The sequence below is a fragment of the Apodemus sylvaticus genome, chromosome 18, assembly GCF_947179515.1.
Source record: "Apodemus sylvaticus chromosome 18, mApoSyl1.1, whole genome shotgun sequence".
Lineage (NCBI taxonomy): Eukaryota > Metazoa > Chordata > Mammalia > Rodentia > Muridae > Apodemus > Apodemus sylvaticus.
Window position 1 is genome coordinate 11,332,462 of NC_067489.1, and position 24,828 is coordinate 11,357,289.

Here is a 24,828-nt window from a genome sequence, read left to right on the forward strand (position 1 = left end):
CCCAGGCAACATCTTAGGCACTACAAAAGTGCTTCCATTTTAAACAATTTAGATGGAAGTGATGATTATGTGTTTGGTGACTCAAACCTAGCTGTCACAGTTCAGAATGCGAAATGTCAACACGCACATAGAAATTCTAAGTGAAATTGCCTTAAGAGAACTAATGGTGGAAAATATAATATTTGCAAATGAAATCTACATAATGTGACAAAATTTATGGTTAACTCAATGGAATATTAAATGATGTAAATTGACATGGTGATTCCTACCACGCTCACAAATATTTATACAGTAGAGTTGCTTGTCCTGAGTTTTGGTTGGTCAAGGTGGATGGACGGAGAGATGCTCAGGGAACCCGCATCCCATGTTTACCACTGAGGTGTATTCAGAGAAAATGGCCATGTGGGTGAGTGGAATGAGGTGGAGGACTTGTTACAAGTGTGGGTGACTTCATCTGATGGACAGAAGAGGTTTGCTCTCTGTCTTAGTCAGGGTTTCTATTCCTGCACAAACATCATGACCAAGAAGCAAGTTGGGGAGGAAAGGGTTTATTGAGCTTACACTTCCATGTTGTAGTTCCATCCCTAAAGGAAGTCAGGACTGGAACTCAAGCAGGTCAGGAAGCAGGAGATGATGCAGAGGCCATGGAGGGATGTTCCTTACTAGCTTGCTTCCCCTGGCTTGCTCAGCCTGCTCTCTATAGAACCCAAGAGCACCAGCCCAGGGATGGCACCACCCACAAGGGGCCCTCCCCACTTGATCACTAATTGAGAAAATGCTCCACAGCTGTATCTCATGGAGGCACTTCCCTAAATGAAGCTCCTTTCTCTGTGATAACTCCAGCTATGTCAAGTTGGCACACAAAACTAGCCAGTACACTCTCCCTGCATATGCACATGCATACACACACACACACACACACACACACACACACATAGGAGCTGGTGTGTTTCTAGATTCTGCCATTGTGGGCTTAAGACACTGGACTTCTCATCCTCAGCCTTTGAAAGCCCTGAGGGCCCCGTTAAATTTGGAAACAGGGGGAGATTCTTCGCATGCATTCTACTTATTAACAGGAAACCTTTTTTCCTCTAACAATCAAAAATTGTTATCGCTTTAAGAAAGATTGTAGCAGTGTGATTATTTAAATGTTGTTAAAGTACGACTGCCTCTTTGCACCGATTGGCTGGTTAGCTGTGGTGCTCTCCGTAGCATTGGTGGGCAGAAGTTTTTAACCAGGGGCCCTTTCCACATGGCGAGGCAGAACCTAGAGAGGAAGAGAACAGACATGCTCAACATGAAAATTATCAAGCAGAATTATGGCAGATTGAAAAGTAATGAAATAAATAGCCAGCAGCAAGTGCTGTGTGTGTGTGTGTGTGTGTGTGTATGTGTGTGTGTATGTGTGTATATGTGTGTGTGCCCATGTGTCCATAAGTGTGCACTTGTGGATGTGCATACATGTGAATGTGAGTGTGTAGACAGGCATGTGGATGTCACAGGCCAACCTTAGGAGACATCTACCTTGGGTTTTGACTCAGGGTTTCTAACAGGCTTCGGACTTGCTGAGTCGGCTGGTTGGTCAGGGCACCCCAGAGATTCCTCCACCCCTCTCGTCATGGGATTACAAGCACGCACCACCACACTTGGCTTTTCATGTGTGGGGATTGGACTCAAGTTCTCACGCTTGCATGGTGAGCACTTACAGACCAAACTCTTCCCTCAGCCCTGCATGTGACAGTCTGTATCCATATGCCATCAGCACTTAAGATGCCAGGAAGCTGTCACAGCGCATTGCTACCTTCTCTGCCAGTGTGGAAGTTCATTGCCACATGTGATCTGCACTTATCTGTCGACACGGTGAAATACAATAGGAAGGGAGGCCTTATGAGCAGTTCTAATGCGTAGAGCACCATGAGGAGAAACCCTAACCCTTGGGCTTTACTTCCTCTTCACTGACTTCAAGATCATAATTTGGAGATTAGACCTTAGCACAGAGGATGATTAATTCCCCCACCAGCATCTTGGAATCCCTACAGGAAGATCATAATAAACATTGCCTACACGATTTCTCTGGACCTTAAAGCTGGTGAATGTGTGGGGTGTGCCTGAAGGAAATGAAAAGACTTTATACCAGAGTCCTGTCCCCATATTGCAGCTGTCTCCTTTACTACCTTAGTTACTGGGTCAAATTAGACTAAGCTCTGCATCCATACATGTTGGTTCTTTGATAGATGTCTTGTGCAGATCTGTGACGCAAGGCTAACTTGACCTAGACTGGCATGGACTCTCTTTCTGTTCAATGCTGAAGACACCTATCAGCAGCACTAAACAGGGACCTTAAAAGAAGGGAGCAGAGGTGGCACACAGCCTTGGACAAGTTCCTACAGCTCCTTAATAGCCATACATCTCTGCCCTGTCGGAGTCCACTCACCCCTCACCATTCTTGTCCCGTGCCTGAGACCCTTCAACCTAGACAGAACTGCTTGTGAGTGCTTCCTCTGTTAAGGATTCTCTGTCCAGTGAGCACAGCCTGCTTTTAACCCAGAATTTTTCCCTCTGTAGACACTATACACTATATGAGATGAGCATTTAGACCTGGGTATAGTAATAAGAAACTTGATTCCTCTTTGGTTAAGATAAAAAAAGATGAGAGTCCTTCTAAAATTCAGCATACCATATCATTGACAAGAGTGACCAGCTCTAAAGACCTGTCATGGTCTCCCCATAATCCGTAGGGGCTATGAGATCAAATGATTCATCCTGGTTCCTGTCATGCTCTTGGGTTCTGAGATTATGATTGGGCTTAGTCTCCCATCATGCAGTGGGGTTGTATCCTAATGATTTTCCCAGTCTTCAGCAACTTTGCCCAAGAGTGCTAGAGTAGGATCCAGACTGGATCTTAGATGGATACCTTACAGGATGAACTCAAAGTGCTAATATTTCTAACCAGTGTGTGTGTGTGTGTGTTTGTGTGTGTGTGTGTGTGTGTGTGTGTGTGTGTGTGTGTGTGTGTGTGAGAGAGAGAGAGAGAGAGAGAGAGAGAGAGAGAGAGAGATCCCAGATCCTTCCCAGGTAGGTCTGCTTCTTTTCCCTCTTGGTGTTTCTGTTTCTTCAAGTTCTCCATGAAATAACTCTTTCCTCTCCTTCAGTCAGCCATCAGCTGTTAAGGTAATGCAGAAGAACTGAATCAGCTCCCTCAGTCAATTAAGACGTTCCCATATTTGAATTTTTGCACAATGTAAGAAAAACAAATGTCTGGACAAAGATTGCAAACTAAAATTGTTCTGCAAACTTCCCAGCCCCTCCTGCATGCTAGATCCTCCAGAAACTAGCCAGCCTCCTCAGGCTGGTGTCAGGCTTCCTGCTGTCTGAGAAAAAGAAAGAAAGAATCCATTCGTGTGTCATTAGGATGGCAGGAGCCTGCTGTTGGTAAAGACCGAACAGTGAATGGTAGTTGTCAGGGGGAAAGGGTTTTTTGGGTTTTTTGTTTTTAAATAGATTTATGGAGTTCAGCAGAGAAGAGAGAACTCTGAAGGGGTCTTAATAAAGCATCAGGGTGTTTCCTGGCAAGGGCAGATGCCCAAAGCAAAGGTAGATACAGCAAATAAGCCTGATTATTGGATCTTCCTGTGCAGCCTGCACTCTACTGCAGGAAGGTTAAAGTTCATGGAGCACTTGCTGAAGTGACGCATCCACTTATACTATATACTAATGGTAGATAGCAAAAAGACTTGTCAGTATTGTCAGGAAATGTGGGCCTCTTGGGAGCTCAGTGGACCTCTGAGCCTCTTAGACCTCTGAGTTTGGTAGGGCAGGACAAGACTCACACTTTAGAATGCACCGTACTTAAGCAGCAGTTGGTGGATAATTTGATAGCTACCTGCTTGTGTGCACAAAGGGAGATGCAAGGAAAGAGACAGAGACAGGAGGAGAGACAGAAACACAGCAGAGAGAAGAGACAGGGAGAAAGTGTGTATTCTGCAGACTGCTCAGACTTGGCGTGCTTTTATGAAGACAATAACCACTGGGGGATAATCAACTTCAGAATCCCAATGTGGTAAAATACTAGACATTTCTCACATTTATATAATCAGATTTGTGTCATGACTGGGGAAGTGGAGAGGGAATATTCATACAGTAACTTGGGGACACTGGCTCATGGAAGTGACATCAGCGTCGGTGGCACAGGGTCTTCCTGGAAATATAATTCCTGGGGGTAAATGGTAAAAGAGAAGGACTAGAAAAAAATAAATGGTTAATGTTTGCTTTATTTTTGTGCCTGACCCATGAATGGCATAAGTTGCCCTTTGTTCTTTCAGTGAAGAGCTGAGGCAGGGGAAACATCTACCTGCCAGGACAGAGGGGCATGCAGGAGAGATCTCTGAACAAGGAAGGATGCACTGTCATTGTTGAGGGATGCAAGGTTTCTAAGGACTCAGTACTGTCCACTTGGGTCTGCCAGAGCTGAGCCAACCTTTAGATAGCTGATAACTGAATTGAGATAAGTAAGGAGTAGATGAGGGGTGAAGAGGGCTTCGGTGAAAAGAAAGAAGTGTAAAGTTAATAGAGAAGTATTTGCATGCATTGGATTCATGGGACGGGAAATGGCATCATAAGTACCTCAAGTTTTATAGATGCCCACTGTGTGGTTGCTTGTGGTCCACTTCCCCCCCTAGTCAGATGTTGACCATTATGAGTGATAATGTCTCAAACCACAGAGAGAGTCTAAGGATGGTCTGTCCGCATGCAATGACTAATAATGTGGACCTAAGAACACAGAAGGGGCAGCAGAGAGTTCTTCAGCCTGGTTTCTGCACCTCAGCATAATGGAGGCCAGCCCATGACACACTGAGCATGTCAGGGAAGGTGCCTACCACAAAAACCAGGTTTTGGTCTCTTGACAGTATGAAAGACCTCCTTTTCTTCTTTTTAAAGAAAAATATATGGAGGGGTTTGTTCCTATGTTAATTGGATGAGATGAACCACCTTTTGCCCAACAAGCCAGTTACCCCCTCTCTATCCCTAATGTCTGTGAGGGGCTAACCTGGAACCCACCTGCAACCCCCTAGTGGGCCTGGAAGTTCAGTACATGCAATTATGCCCAGAACATCTCACTGACAGGCTGCACTTGCAGCAATTCTGGACAGGCCTTTATTTGTATACTCTAATGTTTCAGCTTTGGACTTTCCTAACTAGGTCAAAAAACACTTATTCAATGATCAGATCTATGTGCTTCTGTACCTAGCTCCAAAACATCTCATGAACAGTTTATTTTGCTTAATTGTTTATTCAGGCCTTGTGTGTGCATGTGTGTGTGCAGGTGTGTGAGTATGCACATGAAAGACCAGAAGGCAACCTCAGGTGTCCTTCCTCAGCAGCTATTTGCTCTGGTTTTTGAACCAGGGTTTCACTTGGTCCTAAAGCATTCCTGATTTGACCAGTGAGCCTAGTTTCCACTTGTCTTTCTCTTCCTAGCTCCAGGATCATAAAAGTAAGCCAAGGCGTCTGTTTTATTTATTGTTCTTGTTTGTTTGTTGTCTGGTTTGTTTTCTTTTGTTTTATTGGATTCTAGGTATCAAATTTAGGTCATCATACTTAGATGGCAAACATTCTAATAACTGGGATGTTTACCCACCCCGCCCCCATTCTTTTTAGTCCTATTGTTTAAAAGGTTTAGCAATTACTTTTATGTGCACACATGTGACTGCTTAAGTTTATGTATACCACACATGTGAAAGTGCCCGGTGAGGTCAGAAGAAGAAATGCTATTCCTTGGAACTGGAGTTAAAAGTCATCGTGAGCCACCACTTGGGGACTGGAAATGGAACTTGCATCCTCTGCAAGAACAAGAGCTTTAACAGCTGAGCCATCTTTCCACCCCCCTTCCCCCTATTTTAGCATGATGTCTTCCCTTCGGTTAAGTCTGGTGACTTTACCGGCATGTACAGAATACTCTAGTGATACACTATCTAGCCTCTAGCCTGAAAAGAGGCAAGTTCCCATTGTCAGTAAGGTTGAGGCATTTGTGTGGGATGAACTGAAGTCATGGCTGCTGTACTTAAAGACTTGCATGAGGGAGGAGCAAGGCAATCCTCCTTAGTAAGCCGAGGAAGGTACCCTGGCATCTACTCATATGGTCGGGGAGGTTGGTTTAGCCTCATAAAGAGTCTCAGGGCTGCTATCTCATGAGCTCAATGGTGAGCACTCTAAGTAAGAGGCTAGGCTAATAACAGGGAACTGGAAAGGATGACACTGAACACCGAGTAAAACAAAACCACAGTGTGCCATGTATGTGTGTTTCATGGTCTTCACTTTTCAGGCTATGGGAGTTTTTAGAATTTCATAAGCTTGGAAGTGCTGAGTCAGTAAGTATTTGCTTGGGCACAAAACATCTCTAAGGCCTGAATGACTCACAGTGGTCTTGATTTCCTGGCTTGGATCTTTAAGACAGAGGTGGATGATTCCCAAGCCCAAATTGGGCCACTGTGCTATTCCAGAGCCAGAGAGAGTTGTTCATGGGACATAGGTATCAAAGTTCTGTCCACTTTGGGGTTTTTGTTTTGTTTTGTTTTGTTTTTGTTTTTGTATTGTTTTGTTTTTTATGGATAGAACAGAAGAAATGGGGAGACAGCAAAATACAGACCACATCTTAGGACTGAGGTGGGGACCACCTTGCCTAATGTCTGTCTCACAGCCAAAGGCCATTGCTCGCCAACTCAGTATTAATGATATAGATAAGTGCTGCTTCCGGGTGATCTGGAGGGAACAGGTGCAGGAAAGTAAAGAGAAGCCCCAGGGATCCTGTTAACCACAGTGTGATGAATAGAGATTGCTTCAGCCTCTTTGCTTTTACAGAAGTGTGATTAGCCCACAGACAGAGCAAAGGTCCAGTGGGATTTACGCCTATACTACAAATGGAAGATTCCATGAGGGGAAAAGATCTCCTTCGAGTTCCCAGGATTCCTCTGGCCACTCTCAGCCCTGTCCTTTACAGGGACTATGGTTGAGATCAGATTCTACCCTTTTAATAAGAGCACTAGTGAATGTTAACTTTGTTCTCTCTGTCCCCTGCCCTGTCACCAGGGGAGCCATTGGGATGGAAGCTGATGTCACCTGCTATGCACCCTTCCGAGAAGAGGAAGCATTTTGTGAGGATATTCCCAAACATGAAACCTGTCAACTATGGTTTAGATTTCTGGACCACTTTCTCCCAGGCATTTTCATTGTGAAGCTGACTTGCTAGCCCTCTCTTCTGATTGGCTCTTTCCTTTCTCCTGCTGGGAAAGTTTGGATGGACAGAAGCTTTTCCTGTCTTTTATACAAAGGTGCATTCATAGTCGGACTTCGTGGTAAAGTCGCGGAGCTCTTGCAGATGTCTATACACACCAGTCTGCCTCTTTTCAATTGAGGAGTTTTCCTGTGCTTGCCTGGTGCTCCTGTTAACCACAGTGTGGTGAATAGAGATTGCTTCAGCCTCTTTGCTTTTACAGAAGTGTGATTAGCCCACAGACAGAGCAGAGGAATGTTCATGGGAACAGAGGGAATAAAATGTCCGTGCAGGCAGTACAGGGGCACAGTGATTAGCAAGAATACACCATAAGAATAGGAGCATGCTCTCTGGCCATTCAGGAGGTAATTTGGCAAAATGAGTTGACATCTAAGGCATCATTCATTCCTAGGAATAGTCTTGGTGAATGTAGGTTATAAGTAATAACTTTACATTTTCTAATGATCGCTTCCCAAAACTGAAAGCCTACATTTCTATTAATAGAATGCAAAATGAAGTAATAGTTTAGTAATTTTTTGGAACTATCAGCATCATCACAATTTACATTTTGTTTAATAAGACAATAAGAGATGGATGTGGAGTATCATAGAACTCTAGAGTAAATGGAACCAGGGTCCACGATCTTCCCATTGCAGACGAGTCCCAAGTGAGTCTTGAACCCTGAGCGCATCATCTGCTGTGGTCACAAGGTCACAAGGAACTTCTTCTCTAGGTTGTCAGCTTCCCCACTGTGCCTAAGTCTAAGTTAGCCACAGAGAGTGACAGGAGCAGCTCTCTCCTCATCAGGAGCTTGTGGAAAGAGCCTTGCCTGACATCCCCTGGCTGGTCTGTTATTCCCCAGCTGAGATGCACCGACCACATTGCTGTCCTCCCTTTTTGAAATGGCTCTGGTTCGTTTCTGTGAAATGCTGTAGTATTTTGACTTCCTGCAGGTATTTGCAAACTATGGAGTAAACAGTGCTTTTGGTGGAGGCCTTTCTAAAGCCAGCAGGGCTAACAACTTCATGTAGATCACAGAAACAGCTCACGGATGTGGAGCATGGAAGCTCACCTTGAATTCCTGAAGTCATCTCCTAACTTAGGGTGGTTGTCATGCTAGGTACAATGCCTGAGTGTGGTCTCCCTTGACTAATTACCTTTGAAGCATCCCCTGAGAAATGTAATTACAAAGCTATAGGGGAGGGAGGAGACACACTCAGACCTTTGACAGTTTAAAGTAAAACCCAGGGGAACTGTCTAAAGGCTAGGAGCACATATTTCTTATATATATATATATATATTTCTATATTCTTTGTTTACAATCCAAAAGCTTTCCCCTTTCCCAGTTCCCCCCTCCCCATATGTCCCATAAGTCCTCTTCTCTCCATCCATTCTCCTATCTTTCCCCCTCCCTTTTCTCTGTTCTGGTACTCCCCTACAATGCTGGATCAAGCCTTTCCAGGATTAGGGCCCTCTTCTTCCTTCTTCATGGGAATCATTTGATATGCTAATTGTATCTTCAGTATTCAGAGTTTCAGGGCTAATTAATATCCACTTATCAATGATTGCATTCCATGTGTATTCTTTTGTGAATGTGTTACTTCACTTAGGATGATATTTTCCAGTTCCAATCATTTGCCTGAAAAATTCATGAATTCATTGTTTTTAATTGCTGAATAGTACTCCATTGTGTATATATACCACATTTTCTTTATCCATTCCTCCATTGAGGGATATCTGGGTTCTTTCCAGCTTCTGGCTATTATAAATAAGGCTGCTATGAACATAGTGGAGCATGTGTCCTTATTGCATGCTTGGGAATTCTCTGGGTATATGCCCAGGAGAGGTATAGCAGGGTCCTCCGGAAGTGTCATGTCCAGTTTTCTGAGGAACTGCCAGACAGATTTCCAGAGTGGTTGTACCATCTTACAATCCCACCAGCAGTGGAGGGGTGTTCCTCTTTCTCCACATCCTTGCCAACACCTGCTGTCTCCTGAGTTTTTAACCTTAGCCATTCTGACTGGTGTGAGGTGAAATCTCAGGGTTGTTTTGATTTGCATTTCCCTAATGACTAATGATGTTGAGCATTTCTTAAGGTGCTTCTCGGCCATCCGAATTTCTTCAGGTGAAAATTCTTTGTTTAGATCTGTACCCCATTTTTAATAGGACTATTTGGTTCCCTGGGGTCTAACTTCTGGAGTTCTTTGTATATATTGGATACTAGCCCTCGGGTCTCATCTCTGCTTCCAGCACTCACAGCAGGTGACTCACAGTGCCCTGAAACTCTAGCTCCAGGTGGTGCAATGTCCCCTTCTTTCCTCTAGAGGCTCAAGGATCCTGGACAGGCACTCAAACATATAGCATGCACAGAACTGATCTGGGGATCAGAACTGGCTGGGGATCTGAAAGGAGTTGATAGAAGGGGCTACACGTGTTCAGAATTCTCAAAGAACTAAGAAAATGAGGAAATATATTAAAACAATAAAGAGAAAGCAGCTTCATTTCTTACTTATGCTAGGCTAAAAGGAATGTCTAATTTGGGGTTAAACTAGGTAAAGTGAGTGAGATCCTGCACCAGCTATCCAGCTCTAGGAAGTTCTAATAAACAAGTATTTGGATTTTGAACTCCACAGTGAGTCTGCCATTGGCCAAGCTTACCACGAAGGCCCGGAAGAGGCATTAGCGCTTCTGATCTGTGCCAGAGACTTCAAGGAGCAGCGCCATCTGGTGCTGGCAGCTGCAATAGCCGGCAGATGACCTTATTCTTAGAGGTCCACTGACAGAACTTGGGATGCCCAGAGAAGCTGATGATCAAGCGGGGAAAAAAAGTGCACATCTATATTTCACAATGTGTCTGGGAACATTTTACCCATTTTGGATAAAATTTCCCTTTGAAAAGCATTTTATTCAACGGATGACTAGCATTGAAGAATACATGTCTAACACAAGGATATTCTAACTGAGCATATTATTCTAAAAGTTTGTAAGTGAAGACCAGTATTGTCAACTAACCCTGGGAGTTCTCAGAGACGGAGCCACCAACCAAAGAGCATGCACGGGCTGGACAGAGGCCCCTGGCACATATGTAGCTCTGGCACGTATGTAATACAGCAGAGGGCTGTTTTGGTTGGCCTCTGTGAGAGAGGATACGCCGTTTCGACTTGATGCAACAGGATTGGGGGAATATGGGCAGGCAGCCTCTCAGAAGTGAAGGGGAGGGACTGTGGGGGAAGGACTCTGTGAGCTCTGTGAGCGGGGAGCAGGAGGGGACAGAGCTTGAGATGTAAATAAATAATAAATAAATAAATAAATCCAAACATTTCCAGTTGCAAGACTTTTTCAACAAGTCAGGAAGAAATATCTTTAATGCATTTCATCATCAAATTTAATTACAGCATTTACTTGGAACCTAATGATAACCATTAATGACAACTGTAAGACAGATGCAAAATTAGCTTTGTATTAATCTATTAGAAAGCAAGGTGTTTTCTAAACAAACAAGGCAGCTATCTAAGGGGAAAGGCCCAAGGAACTTAGGCTAGATAGTGGCAGGATAACTTTTCTGGGTAACTCCTTTCCTGGTATATTTTAAATCCATTCTAGGGATTCCAAAAATGTCTGTATGTTAAGTTCTACCTTTGATATTCAAGATGACTTTCAAAATCCCACTGATAAATACTTGTGTTGTTTTCCAGTGTGAGGCTGTTATACACACTGGTCCCATGGTTTCATTTCTTCTGAATAAATACTAAGAAGCGTGATTTCAAGGTCCTGGATAAGACATCCGTTTAGCTTTTCTTCATATTACTACCCCACAAGCAGTGTCTTAGTTAGGTTTTCTAGTGCTATGAAGAGGTACCATGACCATTTCAAAGGCAACTCTTGAAAAGAAAATCATTGAATCCAACTGGCTATAGTTTCAGAAGTTTAGTCCACTGCAGTCATGGTGGAAAACATAGAGGCATATATAGGTGCTGGAGAAGGAGCTCAAAGTTCTACATCTTGATTCAAGGACTGCGGAAGTAAATGCCACATTAACTAGGCTTGAGCATTAAGATTCACTTCCCCCAGAGTTTAACTTCCTCCAACAAAGCCATGCCCACTCCATCAAGGCCACACCTCCTAATAGTGCCATTCCCTATAGGGGCTGTATTTTTAAAAAATTAATGTTTTTTTACTATTCATTTTCCATCCTACTTACTGACTCCTTCCTGGTCACCCCTCCCACAATCCTTTCCCTATCGCACCTCCTCTTCTCTGAGCATGTGGGGGCCCCTGGGTATCCTTCCCACCCTGGCACTTCAAGTCTCTGAAAGGCTAAGCGCTTCCTCTCTCATTGAGGCCAAACAAGGCAGCCCAGCTATAAAAACATGTCTCACAGATAGGCAACAGCTTCTGGGCTGGCCCCCAAGTAAGTTGTTCAGGGCCCACATGACGACCAATCTTCACACCTGCTACATATCAGTAGGGAAGCCTAGATCCCTACTATGTATGTTCGTTGGTTAGTGGTTCAGACTCTGAAAGCCCCAAGGGTCCAGGCTAATTGACTCTGTTGGTCTTTTTGTGGAGATCTATAGGGGCCAATTTTATTCAAACTACCAGAAGCAGTATATGAACATGTTCATAGCCACTCCCCATATTCCACACTACTTACAGATTTTGTTTCAGCCTCTGTAAAGGATGTAAGAGGTCACTTTGTTGTGGTTTTAATTTGTTCTTTGTCATTAATATTTTAGAAATTTTCAATTTGCTTTGCGAAGTTTGTTTCCGCATAATTTGCCCACTTTCTGTTCTAGAGTTTTCATTGACATGGGGTTTAAGAGTTGCTGTTCTGCTTTGTTTTGAGACAGGATCTCCCACTACATAGCTTTCACTGGTCTGAAGCTTGCTCTACCCACCAGGCTGGTCGTAAACTCACACAAGTCTGCATGCCTCTGTCTCTGGACTGTTGGGACTAAAGGCAGATGCTCTGATGACCAGGTTGAAAATATTCTTTAGGTAGTTAGTGTGATAAACTCATCTAGATAAATGCCTTGCTCCGATAAGCATTTGACAGACATCTTTTTCCAGAGCCTCTGGTGTGCCTTTTTTTTTCTTAATAGCTAAAAACAGACTGTTTTAATTTGATGGTGATAAATTTCCTCCTTTTTATGGTTCTATGTGTGCCCACACTAACATTTTATTTTATTTTTTTCCCCAGAGGGAAGCTGTGTTTTTCTAAGTCCCCTATTGTATTGTCCTAAGTATTAGATGATGTCACACTGTATTAGTTGGTGATTGACTCCAAGTCCTGTTGTGTGAGCAGCTTGGGGTGAGTCCCATGACTTGTTACAGGAATGAATGATTTGACAGCAGTTGTTCAGCAGGCTGTTCTTACAGAGCCACCGGATGTGCTTGCTGTGGTCACATGGGGCCCACAGCTCTCTTCTCCAGTCTGTGGTGATGTATAACACTTTCATTTCTTACGTGACTCAGCAAAGTCCAGGTGGCCCCTGAGTCTCGTGTTGAACAATGGGTGGAGGAGAACTGAGTTTATGCTCCCAAACTATGAGAATAGAAGGAAGGAAATGACATGATTATCATGGTTAACCGTGTCTCGTCTGAACAGTGGGGAAAAAATGGTGATGTCTGGATGCTCTTGTGCCTGTTCTGGCCGACTAAGGAAGGCAGTAAATACTCAGCAGGACTCGCTCTTTCAACTTACATTTGATCTACTCTTAGGTAATCATGTTCAGTGGGATATTCTTGTGGTTTGGAGCATTGCCGTGCGCCATAGGTGTTGTCAGAAGCCTGTGATCCTGAGGTTGAACTGCTCCCATCACACACTTTGCATTCCTTGCCTAGGTTTGCTCATCAAGCACTTCTGTATTACAAGCAGCTGTGTTCTATCTGCTAACAATTACCCAGACTGTTGCTTTCCAGGCTGTGGGTTCTATTTTCTTGTGCATCCTTATTCTTTAGGTATTAGCATTACACTGTCCTTGGAAAGTTAACTGAGAGTCAAATTGGTAAGCTCAAAAGTCAGGTCGAATGATCCTAAGAAACTGAGCACACAGCTTTCTGTGTGATCTAGAGAAACCAGAGCTTGGATATACTCAAACTCTTGACAACATTCTTCATTGCAGCTTTATTTCAGCGGCCAATTTGGACTATCAAAAATAGCTAGATTAGCTTCAAGCATTCCTACCACAGGGTACCACTTAGCTCTCAACAAAAACATCTAGAGGATGCTGTGGTGTGGATAGATCTCATACTATGTTGAGTGAAAAGGACCAGTTTCAAAAGGTTTCATGCCCTGTTATTCTGTTTATATAACATCCTTGAAGTGAAAAAATTTCAGAGAGAAAAAAAATTGGTGGCTGCCAAGGTCTGAAATGGAGAATAGAAGTTCAGGTATTTCTGTAAAGTGGTTGCTATAGAGTGGTATTGCTGCTTTCACAGATCTACACAGTATGAAACAACTTATGCTTTGGTCATGTCAGTCTCCTACCGCGACAAGAGACCCTAGTCACACAAGGTGATCTCGGTGGACCTACCTACATAGTGGGTTGATGGGACCCCACTGCCTTATCTTTGCAACTAATTCACTATTAGAATTTGGTTATTAAAATTTATTTATTAAAATTATTATTAATTTTATTATTAAAACAAACTAAGTTGTGTAAAATAAATTAGGGAAAAAACCTAGTATGACTCAAATCTTGACCACTTCTTTATTCATTAATTAATTGATTTGAAAAAGAGTCACATTTTTCCAGGCTGTATAGCCTGTGTGGCCTCACATTCACTGTGTAGACAAGGGTGACCTTGAACATCTGACCCTATGATCCTCCATGCCTTGAGTGCTGGGATTACAGGTACGTACCTCTGCTCTGAAGGTAACGGGTTATCTCAACTATTCGCATCAGATGCTGATTGATTTCTGGCTTTTACAAGTGACCCAGAAACTTCTGACAACATAGAAATGAAGAACACGCCACTCAGCTTGACCTTGTATAACTACTCGTATATATTATCCAAGTTCGACTCTTTTTGTCAGCTTTGTGAATGAACATGATATTAAATTGCTTATAGCAGTTTCTAAAAGAGATCTCCAGTAAAAAGAGGCTAATGAAGCAGACATTTTGACAAGATTTTGCCAAAAAAATGTAATAAGTAAAGTGCTAAGATTCATCCATTCCATTTATGTGTGTATATGTACACATATACATATATATATGTATATATATGAATATATATGAATATAGGCTAAACTTCAGAAATAGAAAAAAATATGTCTATGCCAAAACCTTTCAACAGTCACATAATAGGAAAGGACTAGATACTGAAACCCCTTGAATTGCTGTCTCAAAAACTTGGTATGAATTCTAATAAGAACAAGGACATGCAGGTAAGACAGAGCAAGACACTGTTCATCTGGTTTATACCCTGAGGCATTGTTGAGTAGGACCAAGGCAATGTGTGATAGAGGACACCGACTCCTTGCTCTGTACCTGGTGTGTGTGTGTGTGTGTGTGTGTGTGTGTGTATGTGTGTATGTAAGTGCATGTGTTTATGAGTGTGTAAGTGCATGCGTGCATGTGTCTATGTGTGTGTGTTTATGAGTGTGTAAGTGCATGTGTGCATGTGTGTGTGTGTGTGTGTGTGTGAGAGAGAGAGAGAGAGAGAGAGAGAGAAAGAGAGAGAGAAAGGCTTCCATTGCAAATGATAGGTAGCAGACAAGGGAGAGAAGGGAGATCATCCACTCCAAGGATATAGTAGGAAGTCCATGCTCCCTACACTGAAGGATAATTGTCTGGTTGAAGGAGGTAAGTTGAGATCCAGAAGCTATTGAACTGAGGAGAAAAGTAGACCCCATTCAGTTAAGCCCATGCAGTTGTCACTCCATTCAGCAGATCTCCTCAACCTCTGCTGGTGAAGAGCAAAGGTTCACTTGGTTCCAGACTGAAATGCTTTTTGAGAATATCACCCAGGTTAGAGCAATGGGCAGGTCTGCCTAGAGGCAAGATGTGAAGAGCTTCTGACCAAGCTAGGCGGTTTGCACAGCCAGCTCCTTTCCCACATGTCTTCATTTGTGCAAACCAGCATAACATCTTTCTTCAAGAGCTCCAGATTCATCTTGGTCCCTAGGGTGACCTGCCATTGATTTCACTAAACACTGGGTGTCACTGTTGCTGCTCTATGACAGAAAGTAATACTGAAAAGAGTTTCCCACTTAATAGCCGCAAATGCATAATAATTCCCGTTTAATTCTTTTCAATGAAACTCTCCAGGCAGACTAGTTCCTTCAAGCTGTTTTTGGTTGTCTAATCAGTACCTGGTAGATACCCAGGGATCTTATCTGAAACTCTCTCTGGGCAACAGTAACCAAGAAAGGAGGTGCCCTGCTCTCTGTGAAATCAGAATTCCTTTTGGGCAGTGAGCACACACTGACCCTTCCTGGATGCTATGACCAGCATCCAGAATCACCACACAGCATCTTTTGCTTGTGTCTTTATAATGAAGGAAACAAGCTAATCGCTTGCCACATTCTGTCATCTGAGGTAATAAGTTGTGTTACATCACCACACAGACAGAAGAGTCACCGGACCTGCACAGAACTCAAATTGCCATCTCAGATGTGGCGCCAACATGGACACAATGATGCTTATCGGGTAATCGAACTGTCAAAACATATTATGGCACTCATGATGTTTACTCTGCCTGTTCATTAGCTCTTAATGTGGCAGAGTGCATTCATGAAGTGAACAGTAATAACTCAATGCTCACCTGTGAGATCAATGCTTTTAGGGTTCTATAACATGGTTTTCAGAAAAGTAGCTTTTTTAAGTTGAGGTAGGAAAAATACCATCCACTGGTAACATCTATCTGCATCACGAGCACCTGCATAATTGAGAATTTGTAAACATTCTTCTTATTATAACGTGCAGTTGAAATGGCAGAGCCTGCATTTGATTAAGGCCACAATGAACTGTGTGTGTTTCCATGACCAGGAAACATCTCCACATTCATCCCACCTGAGGAAACTGGCATATGCTGCAATACCAAACCTGTTTTAACTGGCTTTCTGTCTCTTGGCTGAAAAATCAGATATGAGCTATAAAATGTATGTCTAAGACAGTGTCTGGTTAGGCCCTGCATACCAAGGACATAAGAGATGGCACTTCATACAAGATCATGTGAGGTGAGGATGGGTCAGGATGGAATTCCTTAAAGATTTTTAAATGAAGCTCCCAATGTGAAAGTGCAGTTGAGTCAGTCTACATGTTGGAGACCTGGATCTCATCTTCAATGGTGAATGAACAGACCTTCACATAACAGAAACCAAAACCCTGTGAACAAAAACAGACATAGAAAGACTGTGTGTGGCAGTCAGGGCTTTTGATGGTGACTATGTCAGATCAGTGCAAGTGGGGAGACCAGAAAATGAGAAATGGAGGAAAGGAGTTGGACCAGTAGGGTCAGGCTTGACCATGCTCTAGTATTATGTTTCTTAAGGTATCATTTGTTCTCTTGTATTTCTCATCTAACAGTCACATGGTGGTACTATGGTTTCACTAACATATGAGTGCATGAATATCTAACATGTAGATGCATGAATAGCTCATACATGAATGTATGAATTGCTAACATGTGGATGCATGAGTAGCTAACATGTGGATGCATGGATATCTAACATGTGGATCATGAATAGCTAACATGTGAGTCCATGAATAGCTAACATGTGAACAGCATGTGAGTGCATGATTAGCTAACATGTGAGTCCATGAATAGCTAACATGTGTGTGCATGGATAGCTAATATGTGGATGCATGAATAGCTAAGACATGGATGCATGAATAGCTAACATGTGAATGTATGAATAGTTAACATGTGGATGCATGAATAGCTATCAATACCCCTTTTCTTTTAAAAATGAAATTTCTTAAATTTCCATACTAAATTTGAAAACAGTTCCTCCCTTATTCCTGGAACAAGAGTCAGGTCTTGGGGTCAGTTACTAATTCTCAAGAGCTAATGACTAGCAAAGCAGCAGAATTTAAAATACAACACTTAGCTCATGTTAAAAAGAGGCAGACATTTTCCATTTAGACTTATAAGTAATATTCAGCAAATCTGATATTTAAAAAAGGTGTCTGCAGCGGGCCATCTCAGCGAGCTCTTCATTGGGAAAAAAAGGATTCAAGTGGAGATCTCTCTGTGGCCTTCCTCAACATCAGCATAGGCCAAATCTACTTTGTTCTTTTTGATTTATAGGTTTGGAATTAAAATGATACAAACATTAGAATCCTCTGTAAGATTATAGCATGAGCTTTCTTCCAAGATGGATGGACATCTCCTCCCCATCTCTACTTGGAAAGCTAGACTTTTCCTAAGCTATGGGATGTTAGCTCAGAAGACACACAAATAGTGGAAATATTTTTTACAAACCTGCCTTTACAAAGCTGCCGTTGAAGTTTTAAAACCATTTCCAGAGTTTAGGCTCTTTGCAGAAGGATCCATCCTTGGACTGGGACCAGACATGTGATTTCAGGTGCATTGTGGGTAAGACTGATGAGGAGGCACAGCATAGCCCTTAAGGTGGAGGAGGTCAATTTGTCCAATGCTTGGTCTCCATGGTCCTCTTCTTTGTCCACACTCTCAGAAATACTCAGTCATGTACCTGGGAATCAAGAAGAGAATAGTGGCCTACTGCATTGTTCATAGCTTGGGCAGTTTGTGAGAACATTTTCAGTATGACCTAGTCTACACCATAGGCTCTGGCTAATCTGGGTCTCAAGTAGCTGCCCTCTACTGGTTTTACAACTCTGAGCAGGTCATTTTACACTGTGTGAACCACATGCTTACAACATGTTAGAGAGGAGGCCCACAAAGCAGAGCTATGCAGAATAACATTGCGTGTGTCCTGTGAATGTTACCTTGCACATCCCTGATCACCTGTGCTGCTCTGAGCTTTCTTTCCCTGCTGATCAAGGGAACCTGATAACCTTTACTTGTCTGTGTTGGGGAGATGAGAGGAAACCAACCCCTAACTGTGAGCTCATACAGTTTCTTGGGAGCGGATAAGTTTTCTTTAAGGATTTGGTCTGTGGCAGGTTGACCATTGAGGTGGTTTTAATGAGATATCTCCCAAAGTCTTGGGCATTTGAAAGCTTGGTCCCTGATTGATGGCACTGTTTGGAAGACTTAGGAGGTACAGCCTTATTAGAGGAAATTTGTCACTGGAGGCAGTTTTGAGAATTTAAAGACTCAAGCTATTTTAATTCATTCTCTCTGCCTCAAGCTTACAGTTTAAGCTTGTTGCTCCAGCCACCATGTCCCACATGTCACCATCCTCCCCGCAATGATGATGATGGATTCTTACACCTCTGGAGCCTTAAACTCAAACAAACCTTTCCTTCTATAAGTTGCCTGGTCATGGTGCTTTATTATGGAGACAAAAGAATAGCTAATACATCCACTAGCCATACTCACGATGTATAGGAGAATCAGATATTAGATTTGATAAGATTTCTAAAAGAAAGACACAGAGTTGGGAAGGGAAAGAAAGTAGGGGGCCGACCTTGAAGGAGGTGTGTAGAAGAGTGGGGGTGCATATGATCACAGTACAGATATATATAAAAATCTCACAACATTGATAAAATATTGTTGCAGCATACCAGCCATACACACATAGGTTTATATGTGCTATAGCACATATAACAATAACTGTGTGCATGGAGGAGATGGGAGAAAGGGACCAATGAAAGGTCACACAATGGCCCACATGTTTCTATGATCAGCTCGCTGTGAAAGAAGGCAACTGTAGCTCAGGATTAGGGCAGAAGGGTTCCTCTATGCTCCATTTTAGAAAATGTTCTGGACCATCCAGGGTCCTCATCTTAATTTACATGTAGTGGCCTAAAGGGCATGAGGGGGGAGGCTGCAGCCTCCTGGCCATCTTCAGTGGTACAGTCTCATACATAGTTCAGGGCTCAGAGGAGGCAAAGTGAAGTATTCTGATGCTAAAGCAGCAGGCAGGAAATTCCAGGAAAGCATCCTTTGGCAGCATGTGGATTCTTTGGTTCTGTGCTGAGTATTTATAACACTAAAATACTAATGGCATTGGCCTCTGTGATTTTTAGAGCCTAATTATAGGAGATACTACATACTGCTTCACCTTTTTCTCAGATCGACACAGTCTAGGCTCATTAGTAAAGAGGGAACTCAATGGACAAGTTGCCTCTATCAGACTGATATGCAGACAAATTGGGAGGACATTTTCTTGATTAATAATGAAGTACTCACACTGGGCAAGTGGCCCTGGGTTTCATAAGAAAAAAAAACTGAGCAAACCACCAAGGACAAGCCAAAAAGCAGCATTCCTTCATGGTCACTGCTTCAGTTCCTGCCTCCAGGTTCCTGACTTGAGTTCCTACCCTGATTGTCTTTGATGACTGTTCAAATGTAATGCTCAGCAGAAGCAAGTCTGCTCCCACATCCTGCCTAGGGTCAAATACCAGATATCGCTGACCGTTCCTAACCCCAGACCCCTGCCTGGAGAAAGCCCCTAGCTGCATAGCTTCTGTTCCCTTGTTCCTCTGCACACATCCTCACTCCCAGGTTAGCTACTAACCCAGCAGAGTTGCTCATTGTCTCTGGTTTCCCTGTGGTGAGCTGCAGCGAGAAGCTGGACTTGAAGTTGTATGTTCCTTAGTCTTAGGCAGGCGATCATTCCACAATATGTGAGGTGGTTTTATAAAGGAAATAAAATGCAAACAGGACTTCGAGTGTCGAGTATTTCTTATCTGCATTTAATATACCACATGGTACATTTGAGAAAAATCTCTTCATTTTGATGACTGCTAAGAATAACTGGGAGCTGTGTGTTTTGGCGAGTCTGCTTTTCTGGCCATTTTGCTATGGTGGGGCATGAAAAATACTCATCAACAAAAACGGGGACACTGCTTTTTCTGACATGCCATGTGACACTTCTTGGTTTTAAAGAGGACATTATAGAAGAGTACTTCATCGGTCACTGCAGTGAGTGTAGTTCATACCTAAGGCCTCTGTGAGGGCTTCGTGACCCATGTAGTCTCCATTTACAGGGCTGAGTGAAAGAAGAACAGACCTTGTGAAGAGTGACCAAGGACACAGAGAAACAGCGACAACTTCATAGCTTAACAGGGAATGGCAGATTGCTCTGGAGAAGGCTGAGGTGCTGATAACACTGGGACTTTCTTATAGCCGGACTCAGGGAAATGAAATGCCTATTGGAAATACCCACCTGTCCCAGGACCAGCCTGCTTCCCTGGAAGTTAAAGATATGCTGCTGAGCCTGAGGGACTCCACCTTGCTCTGATGCAGTTTTGGATTCCTAGAATTCAGCCCTTAACAGTGGCATCTACAGATTTTGTTTTGCGGCTTTGAACAAAGCTTGGTTTGAGAATGTGTATATGATGTATATGATACATATGTATATGAATATGTATATACATATGTATATAATGTGTATGCATATGTGTGTGTATACACACACATATATATATATGTATTTTTTTACTTTAATTATCATTGTGACAAACATACCTAACAAAAGCAATTTAAGAGAGGAAGGGTTATTTGGACTCACAGTTCCAGTATGCAGCTTATCATGGTGGAGGAGGCAAGGTCACCAGGGCTGGAAGCATCTGGTCACACTGCACCCATAGTAAGGATCAGAAAGTAATGAATTCTGGTGCTGAGCTTGCTTTCTCATAGTTATTCAGTACAGGACTCTAGCTCAGGGGATAGCATCACATACACTCACATACATTCACATACATTCACATACATTCACATACATTCACACATATTCAGCATGAATCTTCCCATGATACTTAGTTCTTTCTGAAAAACCTTCTTAGACATAGCAAGAAGATTTCTGTCTCCATAGTAACTCTAAATCTAGTCAAGTTGGCGGTAGAGATTAACCATCACACTACAGAAAAACAGGAAACTAGACAATAACTGAGAAGACATAGACTCCTGGAGACTAGAGAGGCTGTGGCAGAGGCAGGGAAGCTTTTGTCTGGCTTCCTCTGGAATGGGGATGCCAATGAAGCAAGTTCTCCATGGCTGCTGGGCATCTAGAGGGTGAGAAGGCAAACTCTGACCAGAGCTCACTCACCCTTGTTCCTTCACGATCAGTCAGTAGTACCCTCTAGTGCATGGAACTAGTATAGAGAGACCTGGAAGCCCTGGGCATGGAGCTCAAGAGACACACCAGATGTCGAAGCTCATTTTCTTTGATATTTCTCATATTTCTTATCCTTTACAGAATGTGTTAGTCACTCAACAAGGATGGAAGGGCTGGGTATTTGCTTTGAAACCTACATGGGTAGTAATCTCACAGGAGAAGTACAGGTGACAGTGGGAAGGGAACAGTGGAAATGATCAGAACTGAAGGAACAGATTGTGCACTGATGTCTAAGGAAGAGAATTATGTCAAATGTAAGACTTCAAAAGGTAAAAGAGATTAGAAGGGAGTACGATAAAACTGACATTTTCTTTTCTAACTCAATCTGAGAAACTCTTATGGGTCATAAGCATTTTGGCAAGGATGTGACTGTCTTGGCTTTTTAATGTAATTTTGGGTAGATTGCTTGCTCCTCAAGGTTCCTTTTTATTTTTTATATGTCTGTATGAGTGAGTGTGTGTGTGTGTGTGTGTGTGTGTGTGTGCGCGCATGCCTGTGTGTTTGTATCTGTGTGTCTGTATATTTGTATGAGTGTGTGTGTCTGTATGTGTGTGTATGTATATGTGTCTATGTGTGTGCATATGTATATGTGTGCCTGTATGAGTGTGTGTGTCTGTGTGTCTGTCTATCTGTATGAGGGTGTGTGTCCGTATGTGTTTGCATATGTATGTGTCTATGTAAGCATGTGTTCATGTGTATATGTGTATCTGTATGTGTGTGTGTCTATCTGTATGAGTGTGTGTGTCCATATGTGTGTGCATGTGTATGTGTCTATGTGTGTGTGCATGTGAATATGTGTGTCTGTATGAGTGTGTGTGTGTCTGTGTGTCTGTCTATCTGTATGAGTGTGTATGTCTGTATGTGTATGCATTTGTATGTGTCTATGCGTGTGTGCATGTATATGTGAGTCTGTATGAGTGTGTATGTGTCTGTATGTATGTCTATCTGTATGTGTGTCTCCATACATGTGTGCATGTGTATGTCTGTGTAAGTGGGTGTGCATGTATATATGTGTGTCTGTATGAGTGTGTGCGTGTCTGTCTATCTGTATGAGTGTGTGTGTCCATGTGTGTCTGCATATGTATGTGTCTATGTGTATGTGCATGTGTATATGTGTGCCTGTAGAAGTGTGTGTGTGTGTGTGTGCATGTGTATGAGTGTTGAAGGGTGTGCACACCTATGCATATGTGGAGACCAGAAGAGGTACCAGTGTCCCACTTTGTAGCTCTCTACTTAGTCTTTTGAGGCAGAGTCTCAGACTAAACCTAGAATTCACTCGGAAGCTAGCAGTCCCCAGTTGTCCCTTTGTCTCCCCCACATCTTGGTTCTGGGATTCAGGTGTGCTTCACAATACCTGACTTGTCTGAGTGTTGGGGATCTAAACTGTGATTCTCACACTTGTGCAGCAAGCATCTTTAATTCTTAGTTTCTTTTGTTGAAATCATAGGGGAGTAAAACAAAGCAATAAATAATGGGCTTCCAACAAAGATGGCCCTGATGTAAGATGGGTTGACGACCTAATAATCCCCATCCTAAAGTTAAGGACAGTGTAAGATGGAGATGATTGAAAGCACCTGACCTACCAGGTATTCTAGCTTATGCAGAGCACACTGTTGCTGTCCTGGGATTGCATCATTCACACTCTGGTGCAGGATCTTGGGGGAGCATTGTACCTCATGTTTCTGCCCAAATTCCAAAGCAACATGCATCATATGGCTAGTGCTGAGTGGATGCGACTTTCATGTCAGCATCAAATGTAAAACTTTTTAGTGGTACCATCCTAAGTCAGAGTCCATATGGGAAGATATCTTTGTTTCATTTCTGCTGCTGTGATCAACAATCTTGAGCAAAAGCAACACATTGGAGGAAGTGTTTATTTGGAATAAAATTCCAGGTTCCTAACCCTGAAGGGAAGCCAAAGCAGGATCTCAGGACCCAGTTACAGCATATCCAAAGTCAAGAGCAGAGAGACATGAATGAACTCACTTCTTGCTTGCTGTATGTACTCAGCTAGATTTCCCCTGTCTCATATCTCAGGACGCCATGCCTAGGGAATGGTGCTACCCACAATGGGCAGTCTTCCTCTATCAAGGCGATCCACTATAGACATGACCACAGGCCAACCTGATCTAGGAAATTCCTTAACAGTGGCTCTCTTTTCATATGATTCTAAGTTGTAGAAGTCGACAGTTAAAACTAGTCATCACAGAAGAGATATGAGACACACACTTCGTGACTTCAGAACAGGCTTCTGAGCCGATTCCAAATGATTGCTCATAGGGTACCCCTAGGGCAGTGCTCCTGTTGCCTGTGTAGTGATATCAGCAGGCAGGCATGGTATAAGATCCAGCAAAGTAACCTGTACTGCCATCTCTCTTGGCTTCATTAAGGCTTTTTCAGTCTTTCTTCACAGGTATGATTCAGTACCAAGGGAAGCACTACTTTTCCTGTTTGCATACAGCACAGCCCTTGTCTTCACTTCACTCTATTCAGAGCACACGTCTCTAGCTTGTTCCCTAAGTGTAATTTTAGTAAGTTCAATCCTGTCTATAGAAAATTTGATTTCCATGGAATACTGTGTCATAAGTCAATCTATCATTTTATATTCATTCTTTATAATGATTCTAAAAATCGTGACCCATATAACATTGTTCTAAAGGAAAATAAATTATACTGTTTTCTTTCTGCTTGACATTATGAAGTAAATAACACCTCAAAATTTCATTATAGAGTCTATGAAAAATTGTCAAGTGGTCAAAAGGAAAGAAGGGTAAATGCTCTGTGTTAGATTTTCAGCGACTTAACAAAAGATGTTTGCTCCAAAGTTTTGAATGTAGTACATCTTTGGTTCATTATCATCTAGGCTCTAAGCTTCTAGATGGATATTGCAAAGGCTGATTGAATGCACACTGAGGAGAAGATATGGAAAAGAGTACATACCTGAAGGAAAATCATAGGACAAGAAAATCTCCAGAGAAGCTGTGCAGAGAAGATAAATGTGTCAAAGCCCCATGCAGTCACCTGCCATCTTCATAGCTAAAGCATTTACTTTTATTGTTGATGCAGGTCTTTCAGAATAGAAATACCAAGATTAATGGTCTATTGTTTGTTGTCAACCATGTTGACTGTTTCCAGCATGATATCGAAGAATATTTAAGAAATATTCTTTGCACATTCATCCTTGTGAGCACACTGGAGAAGAAAATATTCTCACATGTATGCAGGAGTCTTCCTATATCACATATTTGAAGAGAATACTGATCAAAAACCATGACTACAACCATAAGTTCCTTAGACATTTCAAGATAAAGAATTACGTTTACACTTTTATGATAATCCT

General features: G+C 42.6%; 1 long non-coding RNA gene across 2 annotated transcripts in view; it reads right to left on the reverse strand.

Moving 5' to 3' along the window:
* Positions 1-843: 843 nt before the first annotated feature.
* LOC127668882 (uncharacterized) overlaps positions 844-24,828 on the reverse strand; it is a 56,304-nt gene continuing 32,319 nt past the window's right edge. Inside the window, exons 2-4 of one of the 2 annotated variants that reach the window (XR_007974233.1) lie at positions 17,702-17,933; positions 16,040-16,153; positions 844-1,267 (exon numbers count right to left, since the gene is read on the reverse strand). This is a non-coding gene — a long non-coding RNA (uncharacterized LOC127668882). Of the gene's footprint in view, positions 1,268-12,414; positions 12,816-16,039; positions 16,154-17,701; positions 17,934-24,828 lie in introns of those variants that run through there. The other variant, XR_007974234.1, reaches the window with a different exon arrangement.